The following is a 25,984-nucleotide window of genomic DNA, read 5'->3' on the forward strand; positions in this document are numbered from 1 at the left end:
ATAAGGCAGCTTTTGTTGTCTCTACACTACCTTCCTGTGGGAATTTCTCCCTACCTCCTTGTGGTTTACTCATCTATCTTGCTTATCACTTTAGTGGTGCATAAAGGCTGTGGAAGAAACCCAAATCAGTTCTGCATAACTCATAGAAATGTCATCTGGAAGTAGAACAGCTTGCATTTGTTTACGGATCAAACCTCTTTGTTGTATGTGACGCAGTACTGGCATGGTACATGGTACTGAGTGCAACTAAACTTCTCATCAATTTTAATTGTTTTTGTTGTGGTTTTTTTTTTTTTAGATGCTGCATCAAGAAGTTAAGATGGTCTGTCTACTTGGAATACTGTCTGATGAATATTGAAAGATGGTTTTAAGGTAGTTGTAACATACTTCTGTATGTTCTTCCTTCTCAGTTTTTTCATTTATTTCTGATGCTAAGAGGTACAAAGCAGCCCTATAATAGAAAGATTGTAATACTTCTGCCTGAGAAAGCTGGAAGACAAAACAAATTTAGAAACAAATCTAGATCTAGAAACAAATTTTCTAGATCACACTTGGAGAGGTATTCTGTTACTAACTCCAGTTAGGAGTTTGCCCTTACTTTGTGAAAGCTTCTGTCTTTGCAGACAACGGGGCAATGATTACATAGGAGGATTTCCTCTTTGTGAAAAGTAGTTCATTTTCACTAACGTATTAGAAGACCCATAAATATGTCACTAATAAAGTAGCTTTCTTATTAAGAAGTCACTGTGTGAGACTTTAAAATAACACTTACTGTGTAGGTTAGCTAACATGTGCATTTTGCTCTGAAGATTTAAGTGCAACATTTCATAGCTGGTTGTTTTTCCCAGACTCAGATAAGTTACCAAGACTGGAATATTTGGAACTTGTTTTGCTTCTGACAATCTTCGCCCTGCGTTGGTGTTCTCTGAGTTCTGCTTTCCCAGTACCTTGGTAGCAATCGGTATTATCAATCTGTTTAAGGTCTAACAGCATATTCTCATTCACCAGAGCCACGATGATGAGTGGAGCTTTGGTGGCTATCTTTTTCTTGAAAAGTGTAGGAACTGATAGTTGAATTCAGTCACAAGTGGTTTAGGCAGCACATTTCAAGACTCCATAACAATTTTTCATAGTTTTGGGTAACTGCCTGTGATCAGAATAACTGAAGTGTAGATAAAATTGTACTGCACAGGATTTGTTTCTAGTGTCTAGCTGATAAGGTTAACCAGATGGTAAAGTATAATCACCTAGGCAGTACCATAGATCATCATAAAAAATGACAAAAATGGAGGAGGATGAAATTTCTGTTAGTATTCTTTGTATATCAATTGAAAAAGACTCAAAACCCACACAAAGCCATCCCTTGAAAGGTAAACTAAAACCAGTGTTCCTCTTCTCCGTGTTTTTCTGTACAGCACGATATCTCAAGGAGGTCTGAACTTTTTGGTTGCATGTTTTTCTTTAAAGAAATTTAATCTATTGTGAGTTTGATGCTCATTTTAAGAACTGCATGTTCTGTTTTGAGCTCTTCCATAATTCATCTTAGGCATCTTAAGATATGAGTTCAAAATATAAACTATTTCATGGGATTTTTAGTTGTTGAGTTCATCTGAAGTCAGCTATGAGTGGGAGATAAATTTTGGGATATACAAGTAATTTCTTTACTTTTTAGTTTTCATATTTTTTTAATTTAACTTCTGTTCTCAGGAACGTGACAGATTGATTCTGATGATAACAAATGTCAGCATGGTCCCAGGATATCTAATGAGACCTCTCATTTTGAGTAGTAGGTTATCAGTTGTGTATTTAGTCAGTAGCTTTCCCCACAGCTGTCTAGCGATTGCACAAAGTTGGTATTGCAAGATGAGGTCTAATATCACAGATTCGTAAGGATGTTGATTATTGTGAGGCTGAAGGTTTGTCAGCTTTCAGGGGCTATAAAACTTGTTTTTACTGTGATTTTGTGTTTCCTATTGAAGAGGTAATGTGACTTGGCTGTTAGGAATGTGCTGCAGGTGTGAGAATCCTCAAGCTTCACAGTTGTCTTCATTAGCATACTGATAATTTAGATTGCCCAAGCCTTTATACAGTTTTAGATATGGTGATTTGAGAGCTAATGTAGATGAAGATTGCTGCTAGCCTTTGGTTTGATTTGCTATGGGGTCAGTATTGTGATTTAACCCTGGTAGAGAGCTGAGCACCACAGAGCTGATTGCTTGCTCTCTCCAAGTGGGATGGGAGAGAGAATCAGAAATAAGAACTTGTGGGTTGAGATAATGACAATTTTAATGTGGGATTTTTTTCTTTGCTGTCAGTTCTACTCTGATTAAAAATATTTGTTTTAGCATTGGAGGTTTGTATATCTTTCTATATTACCAGCAGTTGCTGCTATTCAAATTCTGTTTGAAGATCTTTTTTTTTTTTCTTTTTTTTTTGCAGAGAATGTACTATTTCTATTTCCAATTGTGTTTCTGAATCCAATATTTTGGTTTTTATTTACGTTGAGATTATTTGATCCATCATTTAGGCATTGAAATAGAATATATGTTCTGAGTGAGGGTATTCAGGAGAGAGCTTTCAGTGGTTTGAAGGTGATTTCTGTTTTCTTCTACTTCAAATGCTTTCATAATAACCCTGAAAGAAGTGAAGGTTGTGTAGCAGTTTAACTTTTTTTTTTGTCTTTACTCTAGTACTGCGATTAGCTCAAACATGGAGTTTATTTTATAGGGGCAGTCATTTGGGACCAGGTACAACTGTGGTGTAACAAAGTGTTACAGTATCCAAAGTCAATGGCAGCTGTACCCTTATGCACCAGGCCTGACTATGGCCTCTGTCCGTTTAGCCATACTATATTAATATCATTTGGATATTCCCAGAGGTTATGTTTTCTTACAAGCTATATATTATGGCTGGCAACTTGTGACAGGTGCATTCTGGTTCCCATATGTCTTATGCAAAACTGCAAGAAAATATATCCGTGTTCTTCACATCAATATGCCAAAACGTCAAGAGTCACCTCTCAGCATGAAAACCATCAGAAATACAAAAGAAAAGTGCTTGGCATCATCCCTTGTAAATGCAGACCTGCCTGAGAAGCTGTCTGTAGAAATGCATGTCAGTCACAACTGAGTACTGCGTGAGGGAATACTGTGCAGTGCCATCACAGCTTAAATATTGCATCTGCCTTCCATGTAGGAGTGTATCTGGTGTGAATGCCAATCGAGTGCAAAACTGAATGACGCTCAAGGTGAATTTGCCATTTACTGTTGACTTCAGTAAGCCACTATCAAAAGACATGGAATTAAAGCTGAGCAAATTGTACTGAACCATCTGTGAGCCTATAGATCATCTATCAACAGATTTTCACTTCGCTTGTGTTTACCTCTTCACTTTTATAAACTTTGGTGTATGCTTCTGAGTAGTCCTGGGGATTACAGCGTTCTAAGTTGGTGATACATGGAGCTGCATTAGACCTTGCTGGAAGAAAAATCTAACAAACAAAAACAACAACAAATAATAATAAAAAAAACCCAAATCAGCTACGACAGAAAAATCCTAAGTTGTGTGGCAGTTGATCTTATCTTACTCAACTCTGAAGCGTGCTTTTCTTTTTGACGTTTCTCTATGGTTGCTAATAATTAAGAATATTTTGTTCCCTCTTACATTAAATTTAAAAAGCAAAACTGAAAGGCAATATGATAATATGCAAAATATTTAATTTACCCATGTGTCTAAAGCCATTAAATTGTAATTTTTGTAATAATTTGATTCCACTAGTTTATGTTGGTGTTAGAAATGAGAAACTGAATTATAACAGCCCATAACAGTCCATGAACTTGACAGAAAGGTGAACTGCTATCATCTAAAAGTCAGAAGCAACCCTCTTAAAACCTGTAGATTCTCTCTTCCCTGAAGATATGGTCTGGTTTTATTTTGTTTTATTATTATTATTATTATTATTATTATTATTATTATTATTATTATTATTTTCTAGAAAACTGTAAAAATTTAGGTTGGATATTAGGAAGAAGATTTTCACCCAGAGGGTGGTGAAGCACTGGAACAGGTTGCCCAAGGAGGTTGTGGATGCCCCATCCCTGGAGGCATTGAAGGCCAGGCTGGATGTGGCTCTGGGCAGCCTGGTCTGCTGGTTGGTGACCCTGCACATAACAGGGGGGTTGAAACTAGGTGGTCCTTTTCAACCCAGGCCATTCTAGGATTCTAAAATGTGAAGTATGGAGCACACGTGACAAGTAATGTCATAAGTCTTTAACAGAATTCTTGGTAACTTATATCAGAATAAATACTGATTGATAAGACTTTTCTTAGGAGGCCACTTTACTAAGTTGCAGTGGTGGATCTAAATACCAAGGTTTTAACTTTCCTGGAAATTTGCTACGCATATGACCCAGTTTTGAGTATTCCTATGTTGCCTTTCTCAAAAACAAACAACATGAGAAGTTAAAAATATAAAATTTTTGTTTCCAATGTTCTGTGTTGATCAAAACATCCTAGAATCTACAAGTTGTGATCTGAAAGTAATGCCTCCTATTTTACTATGTTAGGCCACAACATCAGAGATTGATATTGGTGGTATGACAGTAGAGGTTGAACCCTCACACTAATATTCCATTGCATTCTTTATTTTTTTTTTACAGAACTGGATGACAGATGCCTGATGTGGAAGTAAGGGTGATGCAAAGATGTGCAGTTGAATTCCTCCATGTGGAAAAAAAACCAACATTGACATTAATCAACAGTTGCTGAGCATTTTTGGAGACTAAACAGTGGATGTGAGTGCAGTGAGTCAGTAGGTGGTGCATTTTAACATTGGTGACAGCAAATGAAAGACAGCTATGTTTTGTGTGGCCTGCACAGCTGTCTCACCACGAAATGAAGAGTGTCTTAATCAGCTCACCCTCATGAAATGGCACACTGTGACAAGGGAGCTGTGTATAGAGCTGAATATCGGCTGTAAAGCATAGGAAACAGTGGTGGCAACATTGAAATATCACAGAGTTTGCACCGGGCGGGTCCCATGAGTGTTCACATAGGAATAGGTATAATACCATACTCAAGTTTGTCAGGACCTATTGAACTAATACAAGGCTGAAGGTCACAGTTTCCTGGATTGCATCATTACTACTGATGAGACATGGTGTCACCGTTATGAGCCAAAGAGAATACAGCAGTCCATGGAGTGGTGACATATGAATTCCCCACTGAAGAAAAGTTCAAGACACAGCCCTCAGCAGGTAAAATGATGTGTGCTGTTTTTTGGGATAGGAAAGGCGTGATTCTTCTGGGTTTCCTGGAACCTGGGCAAACATTAATGCTGACTAAGATAAAGGCTCTAACTTCCAGAAGCAGGCCAGAGAAGACACCTTTTCTCTTGCAACACAACAACACCAGGCCTGTATCAGATTTGAAGTGCACTGCACTGTAGCAGAAATGCTAAGTCACAGGCTGAAACAGTGATTGAGCACCTGGTAGGAAGGCAGGGCCAACCCAGGGAGCTCAGGTGCAAGCATTGCACTGAGTGACTAGAACAGTTGGATCTACCCCTTCCCAGACCTCGTGTAAGAGCTGGCAGTGGAAGTGAAGATGTCTTGCTGAAAATACCTGCCTTCCTGAGGCCTTCTGAAGGTAAGCAGCTTTTTTCCTTTATTCCTGGGCCTGCAACAGTTACATTTGAGCAAATCCTCCCATGCTGCAGCCTAGGACCTTGCTGTTCTGCTGTCATTGTTGTGCTTTCCATTACGTTATGAGCACATTGCTAATCTTGACTGTCCTGCTGTGCCCGCTCTGTAGTCTAGATTAGGCATTTTCTGACTTCCATCGTTTTGGGATAATGAAAGTTGGACTGTGTGGGCAACGTTTTCCTAGACAGAATGGCATTATAGCTGTTGTGAAACACTGGGTCGCCTCTGTTGGTGCAGATCTGTGTAAGTGTAGGGTATAGGCCCTCGTTCACTGTTGGTGAAAATGCAGAAATAATGGTGGTGACTATGTAAAAAAAAAAAACAAAAAAAAAAAACTGTTTTGTAGCTGAGAATTTGCTCTATCAAATAGTGTTATTGTGCTCTTTGTGTCCACTGTAGTTTCTCTGGAAATAAATAGGAGGCTTTACTTTCAGAGCAAACAGTGTACATACAGAAGAGTATAAAGCACCTGATAATGTTTTTGTAAAGTAGGCATCCTAACTGATGATAACAACATCTAGGTTGATAGAAGTTTTCTATTAATTGCTCCTTTTTATTCTGTTGGACACAGTGCAGGATTGCTCATCATTGTATAATGTTAGCATTGAAAACATTGTGATGTCTTGTGCTTTGCCTGAACTTTGTGTCATTCTTTCATGCAATACAAAGTGATGAAAAAGAAGACAGGCGTATATAAATAGTAGCATTGTATTCATAGATTTCTTCCAAGAAGTCCTATTGAGAAAAAACGTGGAATTGAAAGAAAATCTTTGTGTTGTATAAGTAATGTATATCTTACAACACTTCTTAAAGGTTAGATAGCATACTGAAATTCACTGTATTTCAATGCAAGAGAAGCAAAAAATTAAGCGCTGCTTAAGTCCTGTTTTTGCCTCTGATATAAATTACAAAGACAAATTTTGTAGCTTGTGTCCATGAAGTTAAACTCATCCCTTCCTTACCTGTATTCTGGAAGACTGCCTTCATCTGTACTGTGTATTGAGAACAACTGCTGTCCTGTGTTTGCCCTCAAACCAAGCCTGGATTTTGGCTGGGACATCGCTCATGGCATGGCATGAAGCCATAGCAGGCAATATGCCAGCAGCTAGAATACTAGGGATGATCATAGATTGATACTCAATCCTGTCCTTGGCCCTGCACAACTTGCTTCTGTAGAAGGAACTCATCATTCTAAGCAAGGCTTGTTCCTTTTTACCACAGTTCTTTATGGAGCAATTTCAGTAGTGACTTAATTTTTTCCAGCTGTGAACACACAGACTAACACCTGGTTCAAAATCTTCCTCTTGTTATTCCGTATTCTTACTTTCAATTTCTTTGTGGGCTGCTGTAGAGCCAAAATTTTATACTCTGTTTGCTTTTAACTGTTGTTTTTGCTTTAATACTAAGATTTAATTGGCCTGCTCTGATTCATGCTGAATGAAAAAAGCAGGATTTGAATCAGAGCCTGTAGACTCAGTATCAGTATGATGAGTGAGGGTGGTGGAGGAAAACGAGGTATTGAAGTGGTTCAGATTTACTTGGCCACATTAAGTTGGTGGAGGAGAGGAGGATCCTTTTGCAAAGAACTTCGATGCTCTGAGTTCATATTGAAATCTAGGAGTGTAAGTCCTAAAGCACAAAAGACTGGAATAAATGTTTTAAGTTCTTCCCCAGTATGTCATCCTTAACCAGGTGACACTTAGGCTTGAGTAACGTGTGCTGCACAGTGAGATTTCTCTTGGTTTCCTTGTAGCAGTTAGAGCTGATAGGATTTTTAGCATGTGAGGAACTGGAAATCTCCTAGGAGAGGGAAAAGTCCCAGAAGAATATCACTTGAAAAACTCATTGTCTCCAAAACTGAATGTTGGCTTTTGTCAGAATGTATTACAATAAATGGGAGCTAGAAGGGGTTGGGGGGGAAGGAAAGGGATACAGAAGGAGGGATGAAGGTGGAAGAAGTTGTATTCAGAGACAAGTAGACAGTGTTCAGAGTAGGCAAATGGCTGAACTTAGTCTGCTTATAACAAAGTGAAGCATCAAATGCATCCATTTCATACCTATCCTTAATTCTGTGTGCATTTCAATAGAAAAACATAGCTGTCAGCGTCATCCTTAAATTCTTTGTCAGAACTTTAAAATCAGGATAAAATTTAGGGTCCTGTGGAATTCCTGTGTCTTCCATCTTCCTTCCAGTTGACCGGATTTGTGTAAAAGGTGTTTTGTTGCAGAGTTTCAGTTGGTTCTTTGGTATTGGCCACTGTTTTTCTAGATGTCTGCAGGTTTGCTCGTGAATTTAGTTCCTGTGGTTAACTGTTACCATGCTCAGTGCTCTGAATGAACTCTTAGGCTTTAATACCACTCTAAATTATTGCTGTGATTCTTCATGAGTTTCTCTGTTGCAAACATCCTTAGTTCTTGCAGCTCCTCTGATTTCTGCATTGTTTATTTTACTGATCATATTTCCTTTGATGAGGCTCACAATAGGCTCTGACCATAGAAAAGCAGTCAGTTACATATTCAACTCCAAAATTATATTATTCAATTTGATATTTTTTACTGATTGCCCCAGGAGTCGCTCTTTCAGTTCAACTTGCTATTTGCTGACTTCCTATTACAAATTTAATATATTAAAATATTTCTGTTTGTCTTGTGGAGAAAAGATACTGTGCTACTGAACAAGCACTAGTACTGTTAGCAGAGTAGTTTGGTTCTCAAGTGGAATATGTGGAAGTGAGGATTTTTATTTTATTTTTTGAACTTTATCATTACTTCCAATGCACTGTCATAGACTTTTAAAGTCTATCTGTCAACGTAACGGAAGATTTGGTAAAAGAGTACATTTGTTTAAACTGTCTGCACAGAACTGCTCATTTTTGCTTGTGTTTACCTATCAAGACCACTGTGCCTTTCACTTGATGCCAGCAGGTGTTTGCATTGAAGTGTTGATAGAAATTAGTAGTTAACTGGGGGTGGGAAGACTCTTTTTCAAAGAATGCTGTTAGCTGATCTTTGTTGTCTTTAACTGTTTCTTACAGTTTCTTTCCTGTGAAGGAATGCATGTTCATTTATTGACCACTAATTTTAAAAAGCGTTACGCTAGTATTTGCTTATGAGTAAGGCTGTCTGTATCTGAAGTGCTGCAGGCCAGTTATGTGACCTTCACTAAGGAGTTTTCTCAACATTGCCTCCTGTCTGCAGTAATTTAAGATGATGTTTTAACAGTGTTTAGATAACTTTGCTGTGAAGTAAAATTAGAATCGTGTTTTTATTCTTAATACTATGGATAACCCAATTGCAGTTAGAAAGTGAGAGTTTAGTCTCCTCCAGCTTTGGCCAGAAGAGGGAACCATTTCACTGTGTCAGGCACTTCTGTGATTCCGTGCTTTAAAACTTTTTCTTTGCTTTTGTTTTTATTCCTGTGTTGCAAGCATCCATGAATCTAAGACTGCCTAGCCATCTCAGGGCTCCTTGAGGATCATAAATACGTTTATTTACCTTAGGGTATATTAACACCTTATAAATCTCATTGGACTTATTGTGTTCTGTATTTACTACCAGAAAAAATTCCTGTTGCTTAATATAGGCTTGTTAACTTCCATACTTTGTATGGTGAGAGGTTGCTGTTATGTTTTTTTCTTATGCGCCCTCAGAATAATGTTATTTTTCAGTAGTGGTGTCTATAAGAAGTACAGTGAATGGAAAAAAGTGAATGTAGTAAATTGAGTCATCCAGCGTGTGTATTAATGTGGTCTTTGTTACACAATTCATACATCCAGAGGACTTCCAGACCGTGGAGAATGGAAAGTACTCAATCAGGAATGACCTGTTTAGTTAGGGGCTTTAAGAATGGGAATCCTGCTGTCAGAAATAAATAATGGCTCTTCACTGCACAAAACCCTCCTTGTAGATAATTGCAACTATTGGATTTCCTTACCTGGAAAGGGACAGGATTTGTTTTACATCTGCACGCAAACATTACTTTTAAAAGATACTGGAATCCCTGTTAGTTTTCCTGTGTTTCAGCTCAGGGAACCTCCATCCCATTCCTGCAGTTGTTACAAGACTGGTAATCAGACCAACACCAGGTAAGTTTCTACAGCTTCAATCATCTGCCTGAAATTATTGCAGTCCCATCAGTGCAAGTAGATAGGAAGAGGGAGAATTAATTCACATGGTTAGTTTTTCCTGTGTTGAGGGATGATTTGGCGTGCAGATAGAAGCACACAATATTGTCCCTGTATTCCTTTTCCCAGTATCTGAGAACTCTGCAATGTTGTTCTGAAACCCGGGCAGTGAAACATGCTATTTTGCAGGCTTCCTAGCTGTAATCCACATCTCGTGTACTGCTAGTGCCTAAGTACCAAAGTATTCTGTTAAAAATAATTAAAAAAAAAAATAAAAATCAGCTTTGAACTGGTCTTTACTTGTTGAAATTCACTGTGTCCCTGAAATTACTCACTTGTCAGGATGCCTCTTTGGTGTGAGATGAGTAGCAGAAGCCCTTGTATATTGTGCCCTTGGGACAAAAAGGCTTTATGTTTTAGATGACACTGGAATGTATTAGTGTGTTACGTCAATTTGTGTTTTTCATTTTATTTTCAAGCTTCTGTTTACTCGTTTTCCTCATCAAACTGAAGACATTTTATTTAAAAATTAAATGTGATCAACACTGCAATGTGTAATTCTGCTGATGTGCTATGTACTGTAGAATCAGTGGCTCTGAACTGAGGGCAGATGGAGCAGAGCCTTGGCTGATAAAATTCTGCCATTGCATTCACTGGATCAGAACAATCCTAGATCCACAAAGAAATGGTCTTATTTTGTCATTCAACATGAGGTAATATTCATACTATAGCAAAATTAGCCGCTTCTTTAACAAGAGAAGTTTTAATTTTTTAGTTGTACTGACTATAGCACCTTCATACTCTTACTGAAGTCAGCTGGAGCTGCAATGCCTGAAATTCTGGGGAATAAAACCACCCTTATGTTCCTACATGTGACTATAGAAGTATAGCTTTAAGCACCTAATTGTGCAAGTCTTAAACATACTGACAGACGTAAAATTATGAAGTGACACAGGGACACTCCTAGGAGGACCATCCACTTTAAGAAAATGGAGTCAAGAAAAGGTTATGACCAACTGAAAATGCTGCACTGAGAGTAAGCAGGAGAAAATTTAATTGTCTGAGATGTACATTTCCTAGGGCACACGATTAATTGTAGTGGAAATGTTCAATTGCTTGTAATTTTGCAGCAAATTCCCTCCTGGGCTCTGAAACTTTAGATGCTTAGTCATAGCTTAATGGAGCGTTTTCTTAGAAAGTTCAGCTAAACTTTTCTGAAGTTACGCATGTGGGAACTAAAAGAGTTTTGAGGGACAAATAGAAATGGCTTCTGTATGGGAACTGCTAAGTCACGGCCTGAACCTCTGATTGAACACCTGAGGCGAGCCATGAGTCAGCCAGAGAGAGGAGCACAGGTGAAGGCAATTCACCTGTGTTGCCGGAAGGGGTGGAGGCTGGCTGCACCTCTCCTAGACCTATTGAAGAGCTGGCTGCCAGTGGGCAAGGATCTCTTCTGGAGATCACCTCTCTTGGTGTTTTGTGGTGAGCCCAACTAAAGGTTAGCCTTTCATTTATTCTCTTTTGTTATCATAATCTACTTCCCCTAACTCTCCTGTTTATTTTGTGATTGTAACATCTTAATATCCATTGATTATACAGGCTCAAATTCACAAGCAATTCTTTGGATTTAGAAAAATCTAATGATGGAGGTCAGAATTTGATACGTTTTATTTTACCAGTTTGACATGTGATGTGTTCTGATGAGGGAATGCAGTTTTGGTGAAAAGGAGATTAAGCAAGAAGTAATAGATATATTTGTCTAAAATGCATAATATACTCTAACTTTTAGTTCATAGCTGCAGTGATTTCTCACAGTATTATGGTATACTTTCAACTGTAAGCTGCAGTATGTACTCAGTTACCAGAATAACTTTAAATATTTACAATATTTATTCCTTAGCAGTATTGGCGTGTGACTCTCGTTGAGTGCTACTTTCTTGAAGCGTATCTTGGTATGTTTTACTTGAATAAAGGTCTAGACTACAACAGCATACCTTCTGTGAGATAGGTGCCTTGTTGCACTATTGAAATGCCAGCACTTGTTTAGTAGAATACCCAAAACAGTGACTTTAGGCTGAAATGTGGTCTTTGTCCCTATACTGATATGTTTCACTTTCAGTTTATATCCCATTGAAATTGAAGTTGGGGTTATTCCATGATTAATGTTATTTTGTTGTTAAGCAAATCTTCCGGAATAGGAATTATTTTACAAGTGTTCCTTTCTTGTATTTACTTCTCACAAAGATGTATCTGTTTGTATCTGATGTTTGGATTTTTGCAAGATGCTTTCAATCTCCAAATTTCTGATCTTCTAATGCTGCATGTAATGAGTGTTTTTGCTTTTCTATTACACTTACAATATTTTACAGTGTTTTCAAACATTTTCATTGGAGCGCATCCAGAGTTGACTTGCACAGAAGTTATGCTCTTTTGGAAGTGAACTGATCTTTTTGTCACAGAAGCTGGGCATCATGAAAATAGAGAGCATGATAGGACAGAGAAGTCCCTCTGTTTGTGGTATATTATATTAGAGTTTATTATTTAGTATTACATATTACAGTTTTCTCTCCCTCTGAGAGTATGCCCATACGGAATAATTTTTATTATCTACTTTTAAGTTTTCACAGTAATTTTGCTACAACTTAGTTAAAAATGACCTTGGATGAAGCTCATGGATTTCTTTTGGTTCTCCTGTGGTTACCTAAGGCAAGTTTCATCGTGTATCTTGCATCAAATCTTGGTGGCAAATCTCTAGTTAATGGAAGAAAGAATTTTGCTCGAAATGCCTATAATTGTAGTTGTTAAATACACATATGTTAGTATATAGTTCATTTCTTATTTCTCCTTTCTGATTGTGGAACTCTAGTTGCAAATCTTTTGTCTAGATTCTTTGCAAATTTGTGTAATGGAGGCTTTAAAGCCCAAGTTGTCACTGTTAGAGAAGCTAGAAGTGTCTGGGTTTGTGCAGATAAAAGAGAATGGTTAATTTCGCACTGGGGGTTATTTTGCTTTTCTCTTGAAAGTTGCTTCTTTTCCAAATGGGGAACTGTAGGATAACTCTTTTTACCAGATGAAATACCATGATTCATGAAGCCTATGTCACCTTCACCTCCCTTCACCATCTTCTGTGTGGCTTTGCAGCACACACAGCCATAAATACTCAGTACTGCACTGGCTTAAAATAATATTTATTCAGATTCTGAAAATGCAGGAAACATTCTTCAGCTGTTGCTAACATTCATGGAAGTGAAATATTATTTAGTTTGGACTTCATTTCTTTCTAAATTTTGCAAAGGCAGTTTTTACTGGTTAGAGAGAAGGCTCAACACCTAGGTATATATAAAACTGTCTACACTCTACTTCATCTGGGCTTAAGTGGCTATTAAAAGCGTCATTAGTAAAAAACAAAGTTCTTTCCCCTTAGAATGTTTGTTATGTGCTAACCACTGCTGAGAAAAAAAATAAATATGAAAGAAAAAAGAGCGAGTAAACCAGAGTATTTACAATTGCGAGTTATCACAACTCCTTATTTTGGACATAAATGATGGAATCGGAAACACTAACATGCGTAAGTAGTTATGCTGCATGCAGGTATATGATTTAGGTGCTCAAACATAGTATTTCTTTCTGTGCTGTTAATTAAGTTGACTGTTAGAGTGGCTAGCAGATGTTTTATTTTATAAGCCAGTAATTCAGGAAAATATGTTCAAAAGAGCCCCCTATTTTTCTGGGATTTACTTCTTGCAGGCCTAAACTGAAAGACCTTCAACATGATTTTCAGGAAAGGGGAATGATCTCAGCTCCTGTTGAGCTCAGAGCAATAGGTACCGATTGCATTTTGAAGTTATGCTTTGGGAACCCAAAAAGTCCAGAAACTGAATCGCAGATATTTTGCAAATGGTTTAAATGCACAGTCAATAATACTGATCTTTCAGTTCCTTCATTTTCATGGTAGCAGAACAGCACTTTCCCTGTCTCATTAGGGTGTTTATAACGTTTAGTTAAAGGTCTGTTAGGATACTTGGACAGTATGGAAAATCATCAAAGAACAATGTAGTGTAAACCAAAGTAATTTGTATGGTACGTGCTGGTGCCAGAGAATAAAGAGACTCTTTTTCCATGTAGGATTCTTACAGGCTCAGAGGAGAGTGGGAATGTGAATAGTGTACCTCAGTGCAGACTTGTGATGCACCTGCTGAGTCAGCAGAAATCTTTGCAGTGAGTTCTGGTTTGCTTCCTTCCTTCCTTCCTTCCCTGGAGAAACAGAAACCTGGAGGAGGACGCCATTAGCTTCAGTCATTCTCTGTAAGAAACTCATCATGTAGCTTGTATATTCTTTATTAAGTCATGTTGAGATTGAATAAAGGAAAGTATTGGCTAAGGTGTAAGTACTGTTAAAAGCTCAGAACGGAATTGGTGTGTCTTTAAACTGCTGCAGTGCAAAACTCTAAATTTAACTTGTAGTTTGTGTTCTTAATCAACATATAGAAATAGGTACCTCTAGGATATGATTTATCTTGACCTTATGAGACAGATCAAGCACACAACTACTACTGATGAGCTCATGAGCACATATCTATACTTTAAACATCTGCAGTTTGAGAAGATGAATCTTTTCCTTAATTTCTGGCAATCTCCCAAGTTTATAACTGCAGAAGTGCTCAAGAGATCATGGATATCGGCTTAGCATGAATATTATTATGTAGAGAATATGACTGGTTTGTGTGAGTGCAGAAATAGGACTACAGCTGTCTGGAAAAGTTAAAGCCAGACAGAATGGCTTTATTAAGTTTAACTGTTGAGTGGGAAGGTATTTCAACTTAATTTTATACTGCACTGCCTTTATTCTTTGTTTTGTACTGATTGCTTAAATCTTAACTGGATTTGAATTGGTGTGATTTCTATTCATGTATATAAGCTAGTAATTGCATACCAAAACCTGGAGTCACTTGAACGCATTCTGTGTGAGTTCCAAACTATCTCATGGTCTGAGCGTATCAAGGAGCAGGATTCAGTCTGTGGAAATCCTATGTACAAGATGAAAAATAAAGTAATTTTTGTGTACTACACAAAGTTGTCCATCAAACATGTTCACAGTCCTTTTAATCCCCACCCTTCACCTCCAACCCTGAAAATGATTGACTTAAGCAAACCACTCGCTTTCATAACTAAGAATACAGCAGTGCAGGTAAGGTATCTGTGATCTGGACTGACTTTTTACACACTGGAATTCTCACAAAACATGAGTCCAACTTCTTTTAATAGCATACAGATTATGTTTTATTAAGGAAAAAAGGTCATCGAGAACACTTAATAAATAGGTCTAAAACTGATGAAGAGGAAAAAAAACATAGGATTGTTTGCTTAACTTTACAATTAATTTATTTCTGAGGGAAGAGCGCTATTCAAAATCTTTACACTGTGGAACAGGTCCTTTTATTTAAAGGTCTTCTGGCTGATAACTTTTTCCACTCTGTTTTTTGATTATGAGAAGAGACTCTACTATGGGGGAGTATTTTATGTGGAGTACATGGAGGCTTTTCTAGCATGAGTATGTAATTGAATTTATGATACAAGTTCTCCAGGATGTGATGCTGAGTTTCTGTTTTTTGCTTGCTTTTGCAAACGGTCCTGCTAATGTCAGCCAATAGCATGGATACCTATGCAGTGTTGTATGCTACTTGTTGAAGTAAGAACCAGATTCTACAACTTTTATACATCTTGCAAGGAATATGCAACTGATGAAAGCTACCACTCATAACAAGGTTGTAGTAATAGTTTCTACCTTAGCAGAAGTCTAATTTTGAAAGAGGCACCGTGAACCTTGTGAAGTCCCTTCTATTCCAATGCAAAAAGTAATTGAATATGGTGTTGTTTAGTGTCAGGAAAAAAAGACAACATTTCACCCCCGGAGGACCAAGGAACAGTAATTTTGATAAATCTGATGACAGTTGTTGACAGTGAGCGGTGAAAAGCAAGGATAGTTGCTAACTGTTTAAATTAAATCAAAAGAGGGGAGTAAAAAGTTTGAAATCGTATTTTTTCCACTCCTCTGATACCTTATGTTGAATAGCCAGATCATTTTATTATTGCAAATACTGTGGCAGTAATCTTTTACTGCTTGCAGTATAGGCCTACAGCATTAAGTTAGTATAAAATTACATATAGTTTAATATATCTGTACAACACCTTTAAACAAGCTTCTCTAGGCAGGAAGGTTATCCGTCTTATAAATCTATTATTTCATTGTACATCTTGATAGCCTAGCATTGCTCCTAGCCATGTTTAAGCATTAAATAGTGCATTATTATTTCACATAAATCAAGCAGAGATGTGTGAATTCATAAATTTTGCATTTGCACAGACAGTATTTTAAACGTTTTACGGCTTCATGGGAACTCAGTACAAGAGCCTGTACACAAATCAGTTCCCAGCGAATTTCAATAAAATTTAATATCACAATTACTGCTTTTCAAAGTCATTGCTTGCATATTTTAGAGATGTTTTAACAGGGACTAAAAATACAAACAAAACTTGGAAGCAAGGATTTTTTGGGGGCTGGATTTTGCTGGATAGCTCCTTTGGCTGCAATGAAGTTGACTTTTTTTCCCCCCTCTATGGTCATCTGAGTTTTTCTGCTTTATTTGTGCTTTTTAAATGCTCCAACTTTTTGTTTACTCCTGTCTTTTATCTTATTCTTCACAGCATACTGGCTGAGAGGAATTCATCAGCAAGCCTGATGATATTCGTACAAGGAATTTCACTGATGGGAACTTAACTGCGTATACAAGATTTTTCAGATTTGGATACTTTTTGATTAAAAAAATTCTTAAGAGATTTGATTTTCATACAATATGATATATATTTATTGTAGCCAACATAAATATTCTGGTGTTAAAAATTGTAATGTCAAAAGAATGGGGGGAGAGGGGTGGGAAAGAAGCAAAGAACCTTATGTGAAATATTGTGGCATTGTATCACCTGATGATATAACCTTGTTCTACAGAGCAATACAAAGATAGGGAGGGGTAGACTGCCCACAAAACAGAGAAGTTGTTGTTGCCTCTGGATCTTATTATGTTTCCTGTGTCAAGTTTTCAGAACTTGACCATTACTTTATTTATCTGCAGATAAGCTTCATTTTTTGAATTGTCTATTGAAGGATATTACAAGGTAACTCAGTGTCCTCTTCCTTTACAGATGAGAAACAGTGACAGGGAAGATACAGGCTAGGTGGTTCTATTCCTATTTTGCCCCAAGAATTACCTTTATTTTGATCAGATAACTCATTGTGTTGTTGAAAGGGTACCAGGAAACCCAGCTATGTTAAGTATTCAAATGAATGGAGTTGATAAGAATGTGAGAAGAACTTGCTGTTCTTTGCAGGGAGTCCACAGGGATTGCAGGGACTGTGGGTCTCTGTTTCTTCTGCCACTGAGCTTTTTCCTCCTGATCCTTGTATGTATGTGGAAAGGGAGAGAACTCCTTACAGACCTCAACTCTAAATTGTACACCTGCAGGCTGAATTGAGTTCTGAGTCTTCTGCTTACAGATTGCACTGATAACCTGTTGCAGTCCGTATTTAGAGAGGCTGAGTTCTGTGTTTTCCTCACATGTCCGTCTTCTTCCTCTCTCACGTTAAAGTGACTGGGAATTTTGCAATAGAATTTAATGGGAGTAAAATAAGATCCTTTATCTATGTGGAATTTGTATGTTGTTTACTTAGAGCAATCTTGATTTTTGTTTATTTTTCACTTGCACTCTTTCTTATGACTTGGAGTTCTTTGTGTTCCTTGCAAATGCATGTAATTGAGATAGAAATACCTAACATATGTAAATTATTCTTTTTTTGTAGTAAGCTTAAGCATTGTAGATGCAACCATTTTAGCTATGGCTAAATATATTGTTAGATTGTTCTCTTGTAACAAATTGGAGTGTTTTATTTTACTTTCCTATACATAAGAAACATCAAAAAGGGAATTTGATCATTTGATCAAATATTAAGATATTTTAATTTTGGGTAAATGCTGAGCGTAGCAACATTTACCTCCAGAATCAGGTGATTTTAAAAAGTATGGTAAACTCTGGTAGTGTTATTTAGAGTACACATAACTGAGTTTATGGTAATCCACGGACTTGTTTCAGAGCCCAATATACAGTACAGAATTAGCTATCTGCCAGATGGGGATTGTGGGGCAAGTTTAGTACAGATTTTAATAACTCTGGCAAATTCTTTTATATTTGACTGATTAAATAGGCAATAAGAGTGACAAAGACTTTGCTTCATGATTTTATTCAGTCTGAATAACCTGGGGAAGTTGGAGACTTCCTTTACTATTTAATATTTAGGCAAAGTAGAGTGTGGCACTTCTGTTTTCACCTGAGCACATTGTTTTTTTTCACATTTCTCCAGCTGGTGGATTGCTGCCCATGAGGAGAGAGGAAAAGATCATAACCTATTTGTATGCACTTAACTGGGATTGTTCTCACTCATTAGAGAAAGAGTGTATAAAGACAGGCTGAGAGAGCTGGGCTTGTTCAGCCTGGAGAAAAGAAGGCTGTGGGGTGACCTCATTGCAGCATTTCATTACCTAAAGGGAGCCTACAAAGACGAGGGGAATCAACTCTTTGAAAGGGTTGATAACTGCAGGACAAGGGGAAATATTTTTATGTTCAGGGAGGGGAGATTTAGGTTGGATGTCAGGGGAAGTTCTTTACAGAGAGAGTGGTGAGATGCTGGAACAGGCTGCCCAGACAGGCTGTGGATGCTCCTTCCATGCCTGGAGGTGTTCAAGGCCGGGTTGGATGGGGCCCTGGGCAGCCTGGTCTGGTATTAAATGGGGAGGTTGGTGGCCCTGCCTGTGGCAGTGGGGTTAGAGATTCATGATCCTTGAGGTCCCTTCCAACCCTGGCCGTTCTGTGATTCTATAATGTCTATGAGAGTGGCACAGTATGGGAATTACTCTGAATGTGAGAGTAGGTCTAATCAGAATGCTATAGGGGGAAATCCACACTGAGGGAGACACTGTGAAGGATGGTCTGAAATTGAATGGAGAAAATGGCAACAATTCTCCTAATCATAAGAAGTTTTGAAACTTCTTAAGGTTCTATTGCCTTAGTATCACTTAGCTTTTCCCCTTCAACCACTCCTTAAGTTTGTATTGCATTGAATATACTGAGGACAATTGGTGCCAATCTGACATAAGGATTATTGCATTCAGTTCTCCATTGCCTGGAACTCCACAGAGGTGAGCTGTGCTGAGTGGAAGAAAAGCACAGTTAATAGTTCTGCTGTGTACTGGCTCAAATGTATTAATACTGTATAACCATCGGTTCAGAGCAGCACTGCACTAGCTCAGGGAAAATGCTTAGTTTGGGAATTAGAATAGTTATTTTATCTGTTCCACTGAGATAAGCAGCTTAGAACAGTACTAATATATGGAGAACTAGATTTCACTGTGAATTTTGATTTTCATGGAAATAGTATCCTATATTTCATTTTTTTTTTCCTAAAAACAGGGAAATAAAGGAAAAATTCATTTTAAAATTTATAGTGGGTTGAAATTTGTGATGTAAATACGTATTTTCTTTGGAAGACACAAAAATGACTTATAAGTATTTCTGTGTAACAAGGAATACTTATTTCTAGTAGAGATAATTTTTACACAAGAAGGTAAGGGGTGGGAATGGCTGAAATCTCAGGAAGGTGAGCTGTGGAGTTTTTAACTGAGGGTGAAATATGTGAGCAGTTGGCTGTTTGTGTAGTTCTAGTTTGTGGAAGAAAATGTGCCCCTAGTCAATGAAAAACTGTCTCCTTTCTTTTCACATGGTGCAAAGTTGAAAGCTGCTGTGCTGTTTTCAAACAGGTCCTGTGTGGATCCAGGAGCTGGACTCAGTGATCCTTTTGAATCCCTTCTGACTTGGCATTTTCTGTGATTCTGTGCTATTGACCTGCACTTTGTGCAACCATTTCTACCGTGGAATGAACGTCAAATCTTGCCAATGGTTTTCTACCCTAAAAGCAGCAGTAATTGTATGAATGCAAAAAGAGCTGGCTTGGTGTAAAAATGGGGCAGTGATGTAGAGAATAGTTTGTGCTTTTACATTTATATTGTGTGGTAGTGAGAAATTACAAAGTGCAGTGTCCCAACAAATCAGGTCCTTTTTGTTTCTGAAGGCGAGGCATATTTTGTGGCACTGTTCATTACTGGGCAAGAACAACAAAGAAGTTCAAGACTAAGATTAATGATATCAACAGATCATTGTTTGAAGATTAATCTTTTAAGATGATAAGACAGGGATAGACATAGTGAGCCTCTAGCTGCCTACAGCTACAAATAGTAATAATAAACATTACTGTGGCAGGGCTGGCTTTGGAATACTAACAGAAGCGTATCTAGTTATCATCAATAAACAAACACTGATGGTGGTTTTGTGTGGTTTTTTTTTTTCTTTTTGGCTACTGATGACTATTGAAAATGGTTTGGCTTTTTTTCCCTTCCTAAAGCAGCAATTTTCTGCTTTCTTCTGACGTCTCACTATTCAGTGCTCATTTATTTGGGTTCCATTCTGTCTTTCATAATAGTGCCACTGTACCACTTTCTCTTACTAGAACATATACACTACTGCCTGGGTCTAAACTATCAGGGATTTAAAAAAAAAAAAAAAAAGAGGAAAAAAGGCAGATTCATTATAGAAATTACATTTCCTCAGTAAACCCAGGAGGCAGTGTCTTTCCATTAGCTCCTCTATAACTAATCCTTAGTGCATGTACATTTTCTTTTGTGCGCTGTTTTTATAGTTAGAATATATACATATACTGCACAGGATGTCCATGTAGCAATTAAATAAATCTCCTTATTTTTCAAAACTGTGTCAGCAACTGGAGTAGGAAAGGTACGTATGAGCTACAATATTCTTTAATCTCAGCCCTACTGATACATTTCTTGTCAATATCACAACTTTCAAACCAGAAAAGAAATTTTGTGTGTTCAGAGCAACCTGAGATAAGTGCGAAGGCTTTGAAATTCATTTATGCTAAATGTTTTTTTCTTTCTTATAAGCTTAGACAATTGATGATAGATGCAGCCTCCTTTAACATGGGCAGTGGTAGTTACAGTCATGATCTGAGTGTCAGTGAGAATTGGATTCTGCCAGCCTCACTGAGGCTGACCAGTATGTTACTACAAGAGCTGCTCCCCTAATTTCAGATTCTGGGGTAGTAGAATGTTTGTACTGTTTAACAGTACGATATGGTGAAGTTGCTCTCCTTATGTGAAAGCTTTGAAACATCTGGGTTTAAAATCAAAGCTGTTATAGATAAAATTTGTTTTTTAATATGAAGCTTGAGTGCTATCTACTGTGATGTTCTGGTAGCTGAATGTTGCTTACCATCTTTCAGAATTGGGTTGGGACAAAGTTGAAGCATGATGATCAAGTTCAAGCCAAGTACTGTAATATGTGATGGAGTATAATCAGAGGAAAGTACAAGAGGTTCCTGTGTGCATATAAAGTGTAATAATGAATTATTTATCATGGCTTGCATAGTTTCTCAAATACGGGAATCCTTATCCCCTGATAAGGATGACAAAATAGGAAAACTTCAGTAGTTGGTCCAGAGGGGCAGCATTGGAAAACCATTCCCTGTCCGTGTGGCTGGATAAAGGCTGTTACTCTATGTTTGAGCAACGAAATCAATTCCATATTTAAATTTGACTTGTTAGAGCATGCTGAATGCTTAACTATTCATTGGTAACTTAAAGGAAGTACCTGATCTGAAACATTTCTTTGAAAACTCTGAACTTATTTAGGATAGAGTTGGTGCAGTGTCTTTCCCCCATGGCTAAAATTCGATCTGACATTTAAGAGTGGATATGGTTGATAGTGAATTCAGTATGTGAAACTGTTTAAGTTAAGAGTGAGTAAAATTGGCTTGGCTGGCATTATTACAAGCAGTCTGAAAACCAAAATGCATGTTTCATTTTGTTACTGAAGTGGAATTTGTTAGGCAAATTAGCTATGGAGCTATGTGCTGTAAAGATCTAGAAGCTGTTTCAAACACCAATAAGGTGGAGTTACGAGTTGGAATAAAGATGATATTGAAGTAGTACAACCAAATGATACCAGGTCATTGAAGCAGAGGTTTACACTGATTAGAAAACCAAACAAATCATAGCTATGTCATTTCGGTGATTTTAAAGTAAAGTTTCGTGATTGAAAACAAAAAGGAATGATGCATTCCTTGGGCAAGTGTTCTGTTTAAAATTATTTTCTGATTAGATGAAACAGCAAAAAACATTTAGTAGAAGATCACAGTAGCAACGGAACTTAGAGAGGCTCTTAACAACTTTGCTTCCTTTCTACCAAATTCTGTTAAAAGGTAATATTAACTTAAGGGCACCGTTCTCATACCTTTTGTCCTATTGGATGGATTGAGTTGAACCTTCTTAAATAGCCTAGTAATCTCTGTGATAAAACTTTGTCAAAATCTGGGATTAGGAGTTACCCTCTAGTTAGGTATTTTTTGAAAGATTCCAGTATCAGCTGTGAAAGCCACGTCAGTGTTTAAGTGTTCATTGTGTAAGAGGCTGTGCATCACTTTAAAAAAAAAAAGTGAGCATTTGTATTTGGAAAATATCTCCCTAATTGTATATATTGTTCTGGATCATTATTTTCTCATTGTTTAAATTACAGCTCATTTATTTAAAAGAATACTTGTCAAAAGAAAGCTTTAAGTACTGATTTAAGAAAGCAGTGTTAAATAATGTAAATGACTGTGATAAAATTGTCTTAGTTTAAACAGACCAGTTTTTATCAGTCTGTTTAATGAATTGTGCTTTTATAGGATGAGATAAATCTAATGTGAATTCAAGCGGTTGCACTCGAAATAGGTGGGATCTCTTTCTGGATTTAGCAAGCAGAAGTGAAGAAAAAAGGCAGCTGTACTTCTGTGTGCCATTCAGGAAGATTTTCTGTATAACAAGCAATGCTAGCACCTCACTGTTGTAACTCCAATGTATCTGTAATGCCTACATATTTACATATAAATTGCAGAAAGCTCCTTGGTTATTACTCGGAAAACATTTATGCTTTCGACATAGAAATCAACTTGTAAGTGCAGCCAGTCCTGAAACTTAATTTTCATGAACTAGGCTGGTGACACAGGAAAGATTTTGGCCAACCTGCCAGTCCTCCTCAGACTGTACATCTTATTAATGCCAAGTTAAGAAGTGCTTTCTCTCATTGTTAGGAAACAGCACGTCCATGTGTTTGACACGGGAGAATTCTGGGAGATATTGAATTCTCTCATTTCTGATTCTGTGTATTGTTAAAACTCTAGAAAGAGGAAGTTATTAAATACGTTCCAAACTGGTTGTCTCTAAAATGAAGGGACATATCACCTTACTAGCTCTTCCCTTGGCTAAGCCATTTAAATCACCTTCATGGAAAGACTGTTACCTAATGTGGGGGGATAAAGAAAGGTCTCCTGTTGGACCCAATCTGGTCCCAAAATGATGAGAAAATTCTTGTTTAGTAAGTGGAAGAGTATGCGTCTGGTGTTATATGTACCTATGGAGGTCACTGGTTTAGTACCCTTAACTAGCATTTCTTATGACTGGACACACATTAAATCTTAATTGCTGTCATGCTGATCTTGGGACCCTCTTCAAGAGTCTGTCCCTTTCTTTCTTTCTGTAGCGTCCTTTTAGATATTGAAAAGCCACTATCAGGTCACCTTGGAGTCTTCTCTTCTCCAAGCTGAGCAACTCCAGCAGCCTGTCCTCCTTTGTTCCTTTCTCCTCCAGATAGACCATCTCTGTGATTCTGGTTCTGTGTCTGCTGCTGACTAGAACTGCTCTTTCATTTTTGTGTTCTTTTTTTCAACATATGACCAGCTTGTCAGTCAGAAGATGATTGATTCTCTTAGAAGACACCAAGGGAGATAAGGCCGAGCTTGATGCTTGCTGAAATCAAACTGCTTTGAAGGACAAGTTGATTCTAACACATTCAAATAAGGACAGAATGGATCTCCATAACTACCTTTCACAGACAATTCAGGATATGAGAGTGAATTGGAAAACAAGAGAAAGTAAAATAAATAATATGGAAACGTTTCATGTAGAAGAGGTTAATGCTTTTACTGTTAACAAACTACTTATTTTCATTAGACAATGAGCTTTTCTGTCTTTTTGTTTTCTAGTCACTTCCTATCTTTCTACTACAGACTTGAAATGGTAGAAGGATGTATTAAATACCAAGGAAAATTATTTTTAAAAGCTATTTTAAAAATTAATTTAAATGTAGGCAGCCATAGTATTATGGCATTAAGGCACCCCAGGGTCTTTTTTATTGGTCCATTAATACTTGCCTCGAGTGGTAGAACACACCTGAGGCAAGATTTAATGAACCAATAAAACATGCCCTAGAGTGCTCTAATGCTATATTGCTAACCATTCCTATTACATAAATGCACTGTTTGCATACTTCCTTTCACATATCAGGTAAATCTTCAATTAACTAAAGACCATATGACAATTCTTATCCAGACTTTCCATCAACATATTTTGGAGTGATTAAAATGATTATCTGAGATATTCTCAATTGACCAATACAATATATCATGCCTAGAACTTTATAGACTATCCAGATTGTGTATCCTTCAGATTTGGCTACATGTTAAATCAGTGTCTTCCCTCTCAATTGTTAAGAACTTTCTAATTTCTTCCTAAAGAACGTGAATATAGTGATTTTTTTTTTTTCTATTTTTGTTCCCTTGAAACTGCCTTGTGGTATGCCTAGAGACCACCACAAAGCAGAAATCTGGCAGAAGAGCTAGTCATAACTACAGTCCTGTCAAAGCAAGCAATGATTTTACTAACACGATGTTATTCCCTTAGTCAAGAGATGGTTTTAAATTCTTTTGAAGAGATTATATCCTCAAAGGTGTGCATCAGTTTTATTGGAACTAACTTACTTAAGCTGGTAGCCCAGCCCTTTGCTTTCCAGCATATTCAGAAGGGTCAGAGATGTCATTTTTATTAAATCAGGCAGCTTGTATGGAATAAAGTATGAAAGATGTCTGCTGTACTTTGAAAGTGTTAATTTAAAGCCTTTGACTGGAATAAGCTTTAGCAAAAATAACTGGAAGTGCTCATAACCATGAGGAAAAAATGGTAAACAAGCCTAAATTTGAACCGCTCTTAATAGAAAAAAAAGAAGCAGATCTATTTTGGATGTCATTGGATGCAGTGGAATGGAGTTCATTACAGAATGAGAGCACAGTTGACATATTTTTAGTTTTTCCTTACAGCATGAGATATAATAGTATCCTATTAAAGAAAGAAGACTAAGATTTGTGTAAGTAGGTTGGATTTAAAAAAAAAAAATGTTATGACTTTTACGTATTTGAGAATTTAACGTGAAATCATTTTTCGTGACTGACTGTTTGATTGTCAGAGCCAGACTGTATATGATTTAAGAGTGTGAATTTGACAGAATTCTCAATTGAAAGCTTAGGAGAGGAAAAAGGAAATGCAGTGTTTTTAAAGTGATATGTAAGAACTGAAGAAATTATGGCTTGGGCTTCTTTAGACAGGAAAGGTTCACGGTCTAGGCTTGATCTTTACAGAAATATTGGGCAAGTTGAACGTATATGAGGATATGTATTACCTACACTAGTTAAGGCAAAAGTAACTTTACTTGTATGTCTAGACCTTCAGCTGTTGTGAACTGGCATAATTCCATGGAAATCAGTGGAATTATACCAATGTATCTGGCCCCTGATGTTTCAAGTAACAGGCTCGTTAAATGCTTAGGGCCAAAATGTTTCCTGGCACGACTCTACTGAATTTGATGGAATTAAGCCAGCAGTGCATTTGGCCATTATTTAATACAGATAACAATCTAAGGGGAACCAGGTTTCTGTATTTGTTTTTCTTTTGGTATATAGCATTAGCAAACAGTACGTGATATTTGTAAGATGAAATACGTTGAGTACTGGCTAAAAGAGTCTGCAGGTATCTGACAGGTAGAGCACTAAACCTTCCTGATGTACTGCTTTATTTGGAACAAATAATACTGAGTTGATCACAAGCTTAAACCTTTCATTGTCTTTAAGCAAGGTACTGCCCAAACTGTCATCTCTCTTCTGTTTCCTTT

The 25,984-nt window shown here is 37.3% G+C and overlaps 1 long non-coding RNA gene across 1 annotated transcript in view; it reads left to right on the forward strand.

Moving 5' to 3' along the window:
* Positions 1-283: 283 nt before the first annotated feature.
* LOC125691028 (uncharacterized) overlaps positions 284-25,984 on the forward strand; it is a 237,164-nt gene continuing 211,463 nt past the window's right edge. The window contains exons 1-2 of the long non-coding RNA XR_007375887.1: positions 284-372; positions 4,659-5,646. This is a non-coding gene — a long non-coding RNA (uncharacterized LOC125691028). The remainder of the gene's footprint in view (positions 373-4,658; positions 5,647-25,984) is intronic.

The sequence above is a fragment of the Lagopus muta genome, chromosome 3, assembly GCF_023343835.1.
Source record: "Lagopus muta isolate bLagMut1 chromosome 3, bLagMut1 primary, whole genome shotgun sequence".
NCBI lineage: Eukaryota > Metazoa > Chordata > Aves > Galliformes > Phasianidae > Lagopus > Lagopus muta.